This window comes from Penaeus chinensis, chromosome 2, assembly GCF_019202785.1.
Source record: "Penaeus chinensis breed Huanghai No. 1 chromosome 2, ASM1920278v2, whole genome shotgun sequence".
In the NCBI taxonomy this organism is placed as follows: domain Eukaryota; kingdom Metazoa; phylum Arthropoda; class Malacostraca; order Decapoda; family Penaeidae; genus Penaeus; species Penaeus chinensis.
Genome location: NC_061820.1, coordinates 18,811,197 through 18,825,279, shown reverse-complemented (window position 1 = coordinate 18,825,279; position 14,083 = coordinate 18,811,197). Strand labels below are relative to the sequence as shown.

The window sequence follows — 14,083 nt, the reverse complement described above, 5'->3', positions numbered from 1 at the left end:
CGCTATCTGTCGAAGTTTTAGGAATGGATAGCAAAGCTGCTTCTAAAATCGAATTCTGAATATTGCTTACTTTATCATCAATGGTTTCTCCAACAAGTTCGAGCTTGACGCTCCTTGTGAAGGCGACCCAGTCTGCTTTTTTTACGTTAAATTTAGGCGCTGAAGGCGTTCTCACTGTGTCGCATGAATATTTAATCAAGATAGGAAGATGATCGCTTCCCAACGAGTCGTCAATGGTGTGCCACAGGCACTTGGCTGCTACTGATGATGAGACCAGTGATATGTCTATAAAGCTCAAATTCCCGGTATTATCGTCCACCCGCGTGGGACTACCATCATTCAGAAGGACTAAATCAGACTCGTTAATCAACTTAACTACTTGCTCACCTCTACCATCCACCCGTAGGGAACCCCATAACGTATGATGAGCATTAAAATCACCTAAAATTACTTTATTTTGTGGCAGACGTTCCTGAAGAGCAAAAAGCTCATCATAGATTATCACTTTATCAGGCGGACAGTAAACTGAACATATAGCCAGATACGTGCCATTAATTTTAACTTTGCATGCGACAAACTCCAAAGTAGAATCAATAGTCACTTCTATAAAAGGGAGGCTTTGGTGGATGTACATGGCGACTCCGCCTCCACCCCTACCCTCACGATCCTTCCGACATAAATGGTAGTTCCTGAGCGATACGACCTCGTCAGAGACGAGGTTTGTCAAATGAGTTTCTTGGAGAACTATAATATCGGAAGCATAGGACGAGGCTAATCATTTAAGGTCATTTACTTTAGATCTAATACTTCGACAGTTCCATTGTATAATGGTTGACGCGATGATTACGTTTTATGGGGTTTGGAAGTGCCTTGTCCACCAGTTTTAATTTTCTTTTTATGGGAGGGAGGCGCCTCCTCTCCCTCGCTTCCCGGGGACCTCTCACGGGATGGTTTGGAGACAGAAGCCTCCATGTCCTGCACCTCCTGGCGAGGGAGACGACTGACAGACTGCGACCTGCTTCTCTCTCGAGAAACCGATCGCGAGTCAGACGAAGTCCTCACAGGAGTAGCCCGGACGGGAAGGTGCGCTCCGGACTGTGATTCAGTATCAGCTTCCTTAAGATGTTTTGGCTGGGTTGATGCAGCCATTTGATCGACCAATTTAGTCAACTGATAAACTTTAATGTTCAATTCCTTAACCGTTTGTTTAAGTTCAGCAATTTCTTTATCCTTGGCTGCAAGCTGCTGACTGACATCACTTGCACTAGGGGTGTTGCTAGTTACTGCTGCAGCATAGGAAGTATCAGGTTTGTGTGTCAAACTTTCCACTTTCCTCTTAGCTTCAGTATAACTAACTTCATGCTTTCTCATATATGCCAATGTTTCAGTCTCCTTCTTCAGGATGCTGCACTCGGCAGATCCTGAATGATGGGGACCTTCACAGTTAGCACATTTAGAAATTTTGCTAGTACATGTGATGGTGTCATGGGCTTCAGCACATTTACGGCAAACAAATTTAGATGAATCTTTGTCAATACATCTTAATGAAGTGTGTCCGAATTTTTGGCATCTTTTACAATGCATTGGTTTTTGGACATAAGGTCTTACTTGAACACGTTCATAACCGACGTTGACATATTCAGGGATTTTATTCAAAGCAAAAGTCAAAAAACACAGTCCAGTTTTCGTTCGTACATTCCCGTCCTTCTTGGTCATACAATGAACGTCCACTACGTCTTGGTCCTTCATGCTCTCAAGAATTTCACTTTCATCCATCGTCCTCAAATCCCTGTGAAAGATTACTCCCTTACAGGTATTTGGGCCAATAGGGATAGTTACTTTAACTCGAAGATCATGAATTTGCGTCAGCTTAAGTAAATCCTTAATCTGGGAGTTGTATTGTACTTTAACAAGGAGGCTTCCATCTCGCAATTTTTTTACAAAATCAAAGTCGCCGTCCACTTGACCATCAAGGACCTTTTTTATGATAAAGGGGTTCACGTTCAAAAGCGACTGATTTTCATTCACGCATTTTACATTCGCGAACCTTGCATTCTGGGTGGGGATTGTGAAAAGTGGTCGTCTCGTCTTGTCATTAGTGGGGGTACCATTGTTCGTTGTCAGAGAGTGGTCATGAGTCGCCCCCCCTCCTTGAGGAGGAGAAGGGGTAGCCGGGGAGTCATTCATTCTGGGTATCGGACCAGGTCCGACCCCTCTGCTCAAAGTCGTAGTCCTGAAGGGACAAAAAACCTCTGAACTGTTGTTATCAACCTAACTGCAATAGCTAAGAGAGTGAATCAGTATTTCGTCCTCTACCCCCCCAGTGGAAGCCTGGTTGCGTTCTCCAGTACCACAGAGGGATCGAGTTATGTGTGGGACACTTCCTTACCGCCGAACTTGCCTAGGCGAAGGACGGTAATTCAATGTCCACCCCCCAAGCGAATACGGGAGTTCACGAGGAACTCCGGTAGGCTCAGGAAAGTCACATTAAGATGAAAAGAGATCAGGACCAAAGAAAAAGTGCGCCCAAATGACGGCCCAGACTACTGGGCCTCCCTACCCAGGGCTACCCTGGTGTAGAAGAGAGCTGCGGGTCTGGGGTGGGGTACTGACTACTACTACTGTAGCCTCGTGTCACCTGCAAAGCAAGAGCACTGAAGGTGCTGGCAAAGCACAACAAATGTTCTGCAAATACAGGATTTCACTTTATTTTAATTTACTTTAAGAGAACTCAGGAACAACAATGTCAAGCGAGACAAGAGGCCCCGGGCTCCAGGGTAGCTCAAGTGGCACAAGACCTAGTGTTTGTTGTTACTGTGTTTAAACAAGGTGTTGCCTCATCAAGAGTTCGAACACGAGTGGTCAGTGCATGTCAAAGCTTTGATACATAATCCTAACCCATTGCCGCCGGGGAAAATGAATAAAAAATGGGGAAAATGCTCTGCTAATTTTTAATATTTTTGTGAAATGTCTCTGAACATAGATGGCTCTGCTATTGCTTAGCCACAAAGGAGTGCCAGGAAAAAAATATTTTTTACTAGTGCTATTGTAGTGATTGACTCTTAATTACTCTAATTACTCTTGCTAATTAGGTCATCACCGCTGCCATCACTTGGGTAGTACGTCCAGGAACAATACATGTATCGAAAGGAGAAGACGTCTAGAAGAGTGTAAATTGATAAAAAGGAAAGTTTGTATCTAAGAAAAGGAAAAATTACCTAATCCACAAGAGTTTGTTTGGTAAGCGTGTTAAATTCCGAGGGGAGTGCGTGTCAGCCTTAAGGGCTGATAGAAGTGTGTCAATTGCTTGCCACAGGTAGCCAAGTTATGGTATCATTTGTCTCTTAAAAGGTTTAAAGTAAAAAGAGGAATTTCACTCACGAATCTTTAAACACACATTTATTAAAACAGCAACACACAAAAACACTGGTAGAATACAAAAAAGGTAAACATTAAACACATGTACATTTAAAGCAAACGAACGATAAGAATCCAGAACCAGAACAAAGATAAAAGGAGCACTCTGTTTCTATTATAAAAAATGAAAAAGTCAAAACATCCCACCTAACTGCCATTAAAATCTCCTCACAAAAAAAAAAAAAAAAAAAAAAAAAAAGTCACTAGCTTCCGCCGGGTGTACATCGGCCGCTTAAGGACGTGGACGTAGAACCTAGACCCCCTGCCTCTTACGCTCTGTTCCCGGGCTATATATAGCCGACACCCAGCAAGGATTTAATTAGCCCCGGGAGCGAACTAACTAATTTCCCCCTCCCTAGATGGCGTGGCAAGTTCTGATCAAGAAAAGTAGCTTGCGTGACTTTATCCCTTTGGGGTTACAACCCCTTACTCCCCGTAAAAATACTATTCAAAACCGTAAAATAAATTATTGTAAAAGAATACACCCCAGTGTTAAAAGAGTGCATATAAAAAAATATATATATATATATAAAAGCAAATCGTTATGGTTCCCTCTAAAATAAGGATAAAGTTACGGATGAAGTAAAATTGATATTCTCAGCGCTCCGGCGCGGCTGGCTAGGTATGGGTCACTACACTATGAATATCGATGGTGTTATTTTTATTATAAACATTATAATCACTATGATATAAACATTAGTAACAGCGAAATAAGACAACGTAAAATATTTTTTAAATCAATGAAAAGAGTGAACGGGCGAGACAGCCAGTACTCATAACTGGCACACTGGTGTAACCATCAATGTTGAAAAACAATTAAACAAGTAAACTCACAGTGGGCATTGCATGTACGAATATGCCATGCCCGTCGGCAATGGGTTAATATGTTAACGATAGAAAATCTTATTTCCCGGTGTGTAAAAAAGTAATCTAAATGCTTGTTTGTTCACCCGGAACTTAGGTAGTGTGAAGAATGAAGAACCGTCTAGAAAATAAAAAACACGAAATCGTATATTTGATACTTTTTATGATAATGAATTCCTGAATATTCATTTCGCGGCAAAACCCTATAGATGCTAAACAAGAAAGAAATTATGTCCGATGGCATATGACATCATAATGACATGGGGAATCCGAGGTGAAAACGAGGTGCCAAGCTGACACCTTTTTTCTAGATGGACGCAATACAATCTGGAATTGTAAATAGAGGCTGCATCATTGGGATGGGGGAAATTTCCTTCCCAGTGAAATAACCCGAGAGCCGGGTATCTCCCACTCGATGATATACAAGTCAATAAAGTGGGAGGAGAAGGGCGCCCTGAACGGCCGCCCTCGTTCCGGAAACCCCTTCACCAATACAGCTAAAAAAACATAAAAACCTACAGCTGCTAACAAGCTACACGGTGCTACATGCAGATGGGATTCACCACAGAACGTTATCAAAGAGAGGCTGAACTAACGACATTGCCAACATCGCCTCCAATTCGCCCAGCAGTGTGTAGAGAGCGCACGGGAAGCTCAATGGCTGAAAGAGGAATAACAGGTAAAAATATCATTATCTTTTTTTCCAATTTGTTTAAAGAGTGTTCTTTATAGATGATAGTGCCCTATCCGCCATATTCTATGTTCTGATTTTCTATTATTATTTACTTTTCAGATGTGACAGACGGCGAGAAATGGCCACGTGACCAATAATAAGTGGGGTGGATTTCCATGCGTGGTGTTCGCGAACTTGCAGAAAAAGGGCAATTCAGTTTAGACAGATAATTTGAAAATGAAAAAAAAAAAAAAAATATTCCTCCCATCTGCACGTTGCTACCCTTTAATCCTTCCCAGAAACAATCATATTCGTGAAGGATAACTGCCGAGTACACACGTCAAGGGCAGTTACGAAGTGGTTCGATGACCAAAACCACATGGAAATCCTTCCGCCGCCAAGCAAGACATGTGGCTCAAACCCGATGAAAAATGTTATTGCGAATATTGTCACAGTAGCTATTATATCATGCTAAAGGGAAATATAAAGTTTTACAAGTATGACTGCCCCCAATATTGGCCTTTCTTTACTAGTTATTACCATTTTCCTTCTTAGAAATAAACCGATAGTAAAAATATCTTTAAAGTTAAAAGATTTACTCATACGATTTACCGAATCCCCCGGCAAAGAAAAATATGTATATACTTATTTATGGATATATATATATATACATATATTTTATGTCAACTACTTATGGTAATTTGCGCGAGAAGTGGTTCAAAATGTGTATCAACTATCAAACCAACGACTCTAAATAAAATCTTTAACAACTTTAGTTCCTCATCACACACATGAACTCATTCATAGTTGCCCTACTACAGGTTTTCGTTCAGTTGTTCCAAAATAATAACATAGCATATTTCCTGTTTATTGAATTAGTGTTTGGATATGACGAAAAAAAAACCAAGTCATTTTATCAATTCAAACACATATGGAGATGATATATGAAAGCTTTGATTTTGTGACAAAACACAAGTATACCATTTTTATCTACACCTACGCATATACTGCAAACGGATGTGTATTGACAAGCATAATTAAATAAGATTGAATAAATGGAAAAAAGTATAGCGCCCATTTCATCAGAACGAACAATTTTTTTTTTGAGATATTAGACATCGCATAACTCATGTACTGGGAGTAAGTTCTAAAACTTGATATTCACCCTCTTTGGAACCACCCAGCTAGTAGTTCTGCGAGTTGAAACAAGCAAACGTATATTTTCTCACTCGGATGTTCGAATGTGGATGCGACATCTCGGAGAAACACCACGACTTATGGAATAATAATAATTGCGAAAACTATTGTTAGATTTTAACATTAGAAATTAATTATACATAATGATAAAGCATCTATATATTCATCATAACCCTATTGTGGTTTTGCGTCCAAATTATGTTAAATAATGAAGAATATGTAGCATGTTTATTTAATCAGTATTTGGTAGCGAAAAAAAAACAGTCACTTAATTAGTTTGATTAGTCGATACTAGATGGTGTAGTCACGCCCCCCCCCCCCCCCCCCACGAAAAGTATTTACAAAGGTATCAACGATTGGTTTTCGCTGCCATACATAGATTTTTAAAGAATTAAGCGTTTTTATGTTTCAAGAAATATGCAGTTATAATTGAAAATATACAACCTCACCTCCCTAGGTGTTGCCACGCCGATAAACAGGCAATGCCAGGAAATCGCATTTACAAAAATATCCTTTTACAAATTCAATGATAGCTAATACTACATGTTTTGCTATCACTTGTTTGAAGAAAAGGAAAGATGAAATGGCCTGCATAGTTTCCAAAAATAGATACTAATACATTTGTTGGTCATTTATTTTTTACCAATTACACTCCTTGTTACAATCTGCCAAGGGTTTTCATTCATAAAAAATACTATCTACTCTATGTTTACAACAATGTTGTTGCCAGATGTACAAGGTGGGACCCAGCAAGTGTACTGAAATATAATTCCGTAACTATACATATATATATACATATATGTACATATATGTATATATATGTATATATATATATTCATATATGTATATATATGCATATATATACATACATATATATACATATATATGTAAATACATATATAAATACATACATACATAACCATATGCGAGCACACGCATACACACATACATAAATACATACATGCATAATTATTTGACCCAGGAAAATTCTATATATGTCGGCTGTAAATTTTATTTTCTTCTCTCGGCCTGAATCATATAACCTAACCTCAAATGTTTTATTTTTAAATATACATGTGAAATATTATATCTATCTGTCCATCTATATATATATATATATATATATATGCATGTATGTATATGTATATACACATATACTTACATACCTATATGTACATATACATATACATGCATATATATATATACATATACATATATAGTATATATAGATATACTATATATATATATAATATATAAATAAATAGATATATATTTTTTATATGTATATAAAGTGTAGATCTAAATATATATACAATATATTTATATATACACACAAACATTATATATGTATATCTATATATTTATATATATACTCAATTATACACACACACACACACACACACACACACACACACACACACACTGTTGTGTTGGCAACTCTGCTATCGCTGCAGTCCTCTCGCGCACTGCGTTTGTCATTCATTTTTTAGACGTAGTAAAGTGTGGTTATTCATGAGAGTGCTCTTACATATTGCCCATCTTTTCCCCTTAATTTGTCGTCTGATTTTGCTGAACTCAACGATGGTTCATCAGAACAGGAAGATGACTCAAAACCTTCCTGTAGTGTGATAGCCGAGGAGTCGGAGGTGATCAACATGGTGACTTCACCCGGTTTATCTTCATCCTCATCTACTGTTCCACGTGCCATCAGGAGGATCTGCATGGTTATAGGTTGCAATCGACTTATTGATAGTGGCTCCAATGACCCTCATTCTGTATGTACTTTCTGCCTTAATGGTATTTGTATTCTGAATGTGCCGAGTGGAGCACCGAGTTGGTTTGAATATCAGCATGCTTTACAATGTCAATGAAACTGCATAGTCAGAAGGAAGGTCTCGCAGTCCGTCACATCTTCACGGGATTCAGTCTGACTCGATGGTACAAGAGGACTCTATCTCTCAATCCCTCTTGCCTGCTCATGTGGTTCCAGTGGAGATGAGCATTTTTTTTTTTTTTTTTTTTTTTTACATTTTAGAGTTTTTTTTTAATTTCCTAAAGGCCAACAGCATATATAATTTTCTGATATGGTGTCTTGACATGGAAATACAGTATGAAGTGAGTCATCTAGCTGCTAACTAGTACTCTTTTGCATTACAGTCCTTACCTTTGGCTCAAGGTCCATTGCAGTCTGGTTCCTGGCCCCCCTTACGACCTCGGTGTCAGGCTGAGAGGGCTTAGCTTAGCTCAAAGTTCAACCTCTTTGGACCCTCCCTCCATGGTTAATCGTCTACGGTCACTTAAGGATATTCCATGGAGGGCTAAGAGGTCACATCCTGTCGTGGATTGTCCAGGATTTCCTTCAGAGCTTGACAAGGATGGGGACAGATGGGTGTCCAAAGACCCCGTTCCCATCCTCAGGCCAGGCTGTCCAATTCTCGGGCAAGGTGACTAAGCAGATGGTCAAGCCCACGCAGCCACAGGGAAGAACAACACATGTCACTTTCCTCCCTCAGTTCATGGAGCACACAGGAACGTCAGGCTATACAGCAGTCTTTCCTATTGCCCATTTCCACCAATCCCAGACACACATTGTCATGCAGCAAGTCTAGTCTCTTACATCAGGGCTCTTGGACAGTCCATACATGGAGAAAAGTCACAGCTTACCACACGGTAGTCACTCAACAATGACACCATAAGTAACTAGGGAGATGACTGTGACAGTCAGCCGCTCATACACATGAGTTGGCAACACCACCCTCTCAATCCCTTGCTTGTTGTTGCTATGGGGTGGGGGGGGGGGGTTCTCCCTCAGTCTGTCTCTGGTCTGGGTTATTTCTGGACCGCCCCTTCGGCCTGGGTTTGGAGCTTTGGTCGTGGGAGTGGCTGGTCCAGGTTGTGTTCCCATCTCAGTCTGGGAGAAAGTCAGAGGTCTCCCTGTTTTGGGGGCATACCGGGAGTATGCCTGAGAGTTTATCTGTTGGATGATTTCATGTATAGACATTATTTGTTGATGGTTTCTTTGTCAAGTCCTTATTTGCAGTACGTCTGGCAGAGTCCAACAAGGGGAAGCTGTGTGTTAGAGATCTCTGTCTAACAGCTGCAGGGGTTGTGAGAGGGTATATGCAGCCACTAGCCATTGTGGAAGATACTTACGGGACCATTGTTAGGCCAACAACTCAGTGACTGCTTAACCCTATCCTCCTAAAAGAGACCAGCCTATTGACCAAATGTGCATCACAAAATTCAGTACAATGTATCCATATCTGTTATTCGTCTGATGAGGAACTTTTGAAAAGCTCGAAACGTTACAATTTAATTCAATGTCTTATAGGGGCTGTTCTACTTATCAGCACTGTGTGCATTATTGTGTGTGTGTTTCTCTTTGTATACATATTGTCGTGGGGGGACTTAGGAGGCGGAGACTGGGACCCAATGTTGGGGAACTCCCCAACCTTGGGACTCAGCCCTCGACTCAACAAATATTGCATGGTCTTTTTTTCCCCCTCCTACTTTTTCCTTTCTGTCCCTTCACCAACCCCTTCTACTATCCACTTCTTAAGGTGTGAGAGCCGTGCTGAAAGGATGAAAGGCTGACTTTGTGCCAGTCCTGAACGGCCTGAGGGAGCCATGGGCACGGTATTCCCCTGCTTAGTTGTCTAGCCCTTACCCCTCAAGCGACCCTGAGGGGTGGACCGTTTCTCTCCCCAACATACTCCAGGCTTATCATGGCCAACAATGAATAACCATTAACCATTAACCATACCAATATTAGAGGCAATGGGGCTTGCCTCTTCATCAAATAGCTCCACCAATTCAAACTCGCCCGATTCCCTAACCCCAGGCTCTCCTTTGACCACGGCTCTGAACACTACAACTAATACCCCCTCCTCAATGCCGACTAGTACAGTATCCACCCTAATCAACAACCCAGGAGACATTTCTACTCCCAACATGCTCAACTTCAACAACTATACCCCCACAACCTTCTTCATCAACTACCCCATCCTCCCTTATTATTACCTTACAACCTTATTGTCCACCTCCCCATAACACTACCTCCCTCAACACTACTCCCTCTTCCACATGCCCCCGTCCTTCTACTACCCCATCTCCACAAAATTCTTAAATAATCTATTTAGCCCAGCCAAATGGAACCGATTTTTCGTGATCCCTCCCACAACTTCTCACACTTTCTGCTTTGACAACCTGTTTTCATTCCTCAAATGCATATACATCCTTCACTTGATCTAACCCCTATACATTACCTTACCCAACCTTAACCCATTTACTCGTCAATTCCTTTGCCCAACTTTGACAACTAATCACTAACTCAACCACCCTTCACTACCATTTACTAAAGTGCTACATGACCTTAGATGTCTAGCACATTTATTTTGCTTTTAACCATTAACCATTAACCATTTGTATACATATATACAAACCAACACAGTAGGTATATACTTATATATAGTTACATACACACACACACACATATATATATATATATATATATATATATATATATTTACATATAACTATACTTATGTATATGTACATAAATATATGTACAGTGGGCGCCGGAAATAGTGGGTCCCGTGTAAAAAAAAATAATAATTACAAATATAAAAAAACCACCGGCGGACAAGGACAGAAGATAAACAATGAAAAAAATAGGTTCATTAAAGTAACATTCATTCTAATACCCCGTCATCTCCCCTTTGGTCTTCAGCACAGTCGGCTTTCATTATGGCATGTCGCATAGGCTCCTGTAGCAGGGCTGGTTTAACCAATAAGCAAAATAAGCACGTGCTTAGGGCATCAAAAAGGGAAGGGGGCACCAAATACCTAATTAGATATCATTAATGTGAAAAAAACCTAAATTAAAATATTCAGTTTCTATCTAGGTAACACAACACATTATATTTTATAGGGAAGCTAAATTGGACCGTTGCACTGGAAAAAATCGATTATTCCAGCTTGGTCGAATATTTGATTGATTTTCGCATATATTTCATCAAAAGCAAGTTAATTTAGGGGGAAGCTGAATCCGTCGTTAAATGAAAAGTTTACTCTTCGCAAAATTGGAAGCCTGAATTTCGCTAATATATCATTTAACACAAGTTAATTTCTATTCAATCAACTTTAATTAATGTAACGGTCATATATGTAATTATTTCAATATGTAGGTACTCATTGCAAGCACATTACATAACTATATTTGATAGTACCTACTGTTGGATTGGAAGCGTATTTCCAATCTAATGACTTTGACTCGCAAGCTCTAATGATTTATTTTTGCTATAATAACATAAACAATTTCTTCACTTCCGTTTCCGATTAAAATCCATGATGTTTTTTATTATATTTTTCTCCCATAAATATCGTTTTTAATCGTGCTTGATAGTGTAGTGTAGGCACGATGGCGAGAGGTCATTGCCCCAATAAACGTCTGTTATTTGTCGGAGACGATTCAGAGCACGAGTTGTGGGAGGCGAAGTTTTTAGTGGACCTGCAACTGAAGGATTTATTCGATACGGAATGTCAAACACCCAATGAAGCTGGTGAAATTGATCCACCAGATGAAGTAAAAAATAAGAAGGCATATGCAGAAATGATCCATGTTCTAGATGACCAAAGCTTATCGCTGGTCATGAGGGTCATGAATATCATTATCTATCATCAAGCAAGCAACGAATAATCACTCTGTATACAATTTTGAGGATCTGATCTAAGATTTTGCAGTTAAAAAAAGCAGGAGGAATTTTTCCAAATGTAAATGAAAGTTTAAGAAATTAAACATTGTTTTCTTTCTTACTGCCAAGTTTTGTTTAAATTCGATGGATAAAATTTTGTGTGGTTTATTATGTTTATATATTGAATTACACATATATGGGACATCAAAGTCTTAAGTGTTTAGGGCCTCTAAAGGGCTTAATCCGGCCCTGTCCTGAAGTAATTCAAAGTCAACTTTACGAAAGTCCTTGAGCGACGACCTACCGCAGCTGCGGTACCGATGACACCTGTACATCTTTCACCTTCGCCTTAAGGACCTTACAGTCATTCTCAATTAGATTTAAATTCGAACGGCGATTGGGCCACATCATGGCCGTGATATTTTTGTAATTAATCCATTCGCGACGGGCATGTCACGCATCCGTGCCATGCCCACTGTGAGTTTACTTGTTTAATTGTTTTTATTCATGGATGGCTACACTTGTACTAAATCACCAATGAGCCAATTACGAGTACTGCCTGTCTCGTAAAATATTTTACGTTATCTTATTTTGCTATTACTATTGTTTATAACATTATAGTAATTATAATGATTATAATGTTTATAATAAAAATAACATCATCGATATTCATAGCACTAGTAAAAAATACATTTCCCGCCAATTCAAGGAAAGGTGAAATCAGGTAAGACAGAGCCATCTATATGTAGAGACATTTCACAAAAAAATATAAAAAATGAGCACAGCATTTTCCCCATTTTAATTCATTTGCCCCGTCGCGAATGGACTAAGGGAGCTTTTCACTTTGGGTTGGCAGAGGACGCCACCTTGCATGAACACAGTAGTGCCAGGGATGGCATAAAAAATCAACCCAATCGGCACGGGCACGTATGGCAAGAATACATGCCATGCCCACTGTAATACAAGTTTATTTATTGTATTTGCACATAGATGCTTAGTCACCAAGGAGTCAGTTATAAGTTCTACCTATTTTACCAGTTTACCCTTTTCCTCGACTTTTGGATGATTTATATAATCTTTTGCATTATTTCTTTAAATGTTACCGAAATTTTGATAACAATTTAATCACAACATTAATAACAATAATAATAGTATCGATATCGACTTTCCCAAAGGAAAGGGAAATTTGGTACGGTCACTAGGGCCTACTGAAAGATTCCTTGCTGGCTGAGCACATGTGGAGCCATCTGTACGTAACAACATTAAAAAAAAAAAAAAAAAAAAAAAAAAAAAATACAAAGGGCAGAACATAACCCCGTAGTGGTTGGGTTAACATGTACTCCTTCAGAAATTGGATGCGGCGATCTCCATTCATGGTCACATTCTTAGGCAAGAAGTAGAATCCACCCCTCCCAACATTCCCATTGAAACAACCCTAATTTTTACATAAGCACTGTGCTTCACTGTTATAATGGTGTACCTGGGCTCGTACCGATTACATCTGAGGGGATGAAGTACACCCAGTCTGTGAGAAGTCACGACTTGGAAACTGTTGTTATTGGACCAGAGGACCTTCTACTGACCAGTCCTTGTGTTTTTTAGCAAAAGCCACATACCTCTACTGATACCACAGGATGTCATTAGTGGTATGGGTTCTGCCATGAGGCAAAGCGATGTTTGAGGTAGTGGTGGATAGTTCAAATGGCGACGTCTTTAAGGAGATTGGAGTGACGTTTCTTGAGATCATTTGCTGTCAGCCTTGTTCACAACTAATTTAAGAAGTTGTTCAGTAAATAGTGTTCTCTTCCTGGATCTTCCAGACTGCTTCTTATTTTTAGGAATGGCATTTATTGGCAACTCACGCATGGCAACAAGTATGCAAATGACATTGGACTTCCCTCTCCCAATCTTCCTCATTATTACGTTTTTTTTCCACATCGGTTAGTTGCGTGGCATGCATCTTGACCTGCCAGGTTGGGTATGGAAAGACGACAAAGAAGAGGGCAAAAAATGAGAAACGGAAAAGAGTGGTACATCTTCCTTCCAATAGCATACATAGACGGTTACTGACATGCTACCAAGTTACTGGCACAATAAAAACATAAAGCGTACATTTGCCTCCAATAATGAGGGTAGGTCCTAGTATTTTCGGCGCCCACTGCATATATAAATATGTGTGTGCGTGCGTGCGTGCGTGCGTGCGTCTATATATATATTTGCACATATACATACATATATA

General features: G+C 39.7%; 1 protein-coding gene across 1 annotated transcript in view; it reads left to right on the top strand.

Moving 5' to 3' along the window:
- The window catches only part of LOC125032905 (Bardet-Biedl syndrome 1 protein-like), an 85,192-nt gene that overhangs the window by 35,801 nt on the left and 35,308 nt on the right, over positions 1–14,083 (top strand). The window lies entirely within an intron of this gene.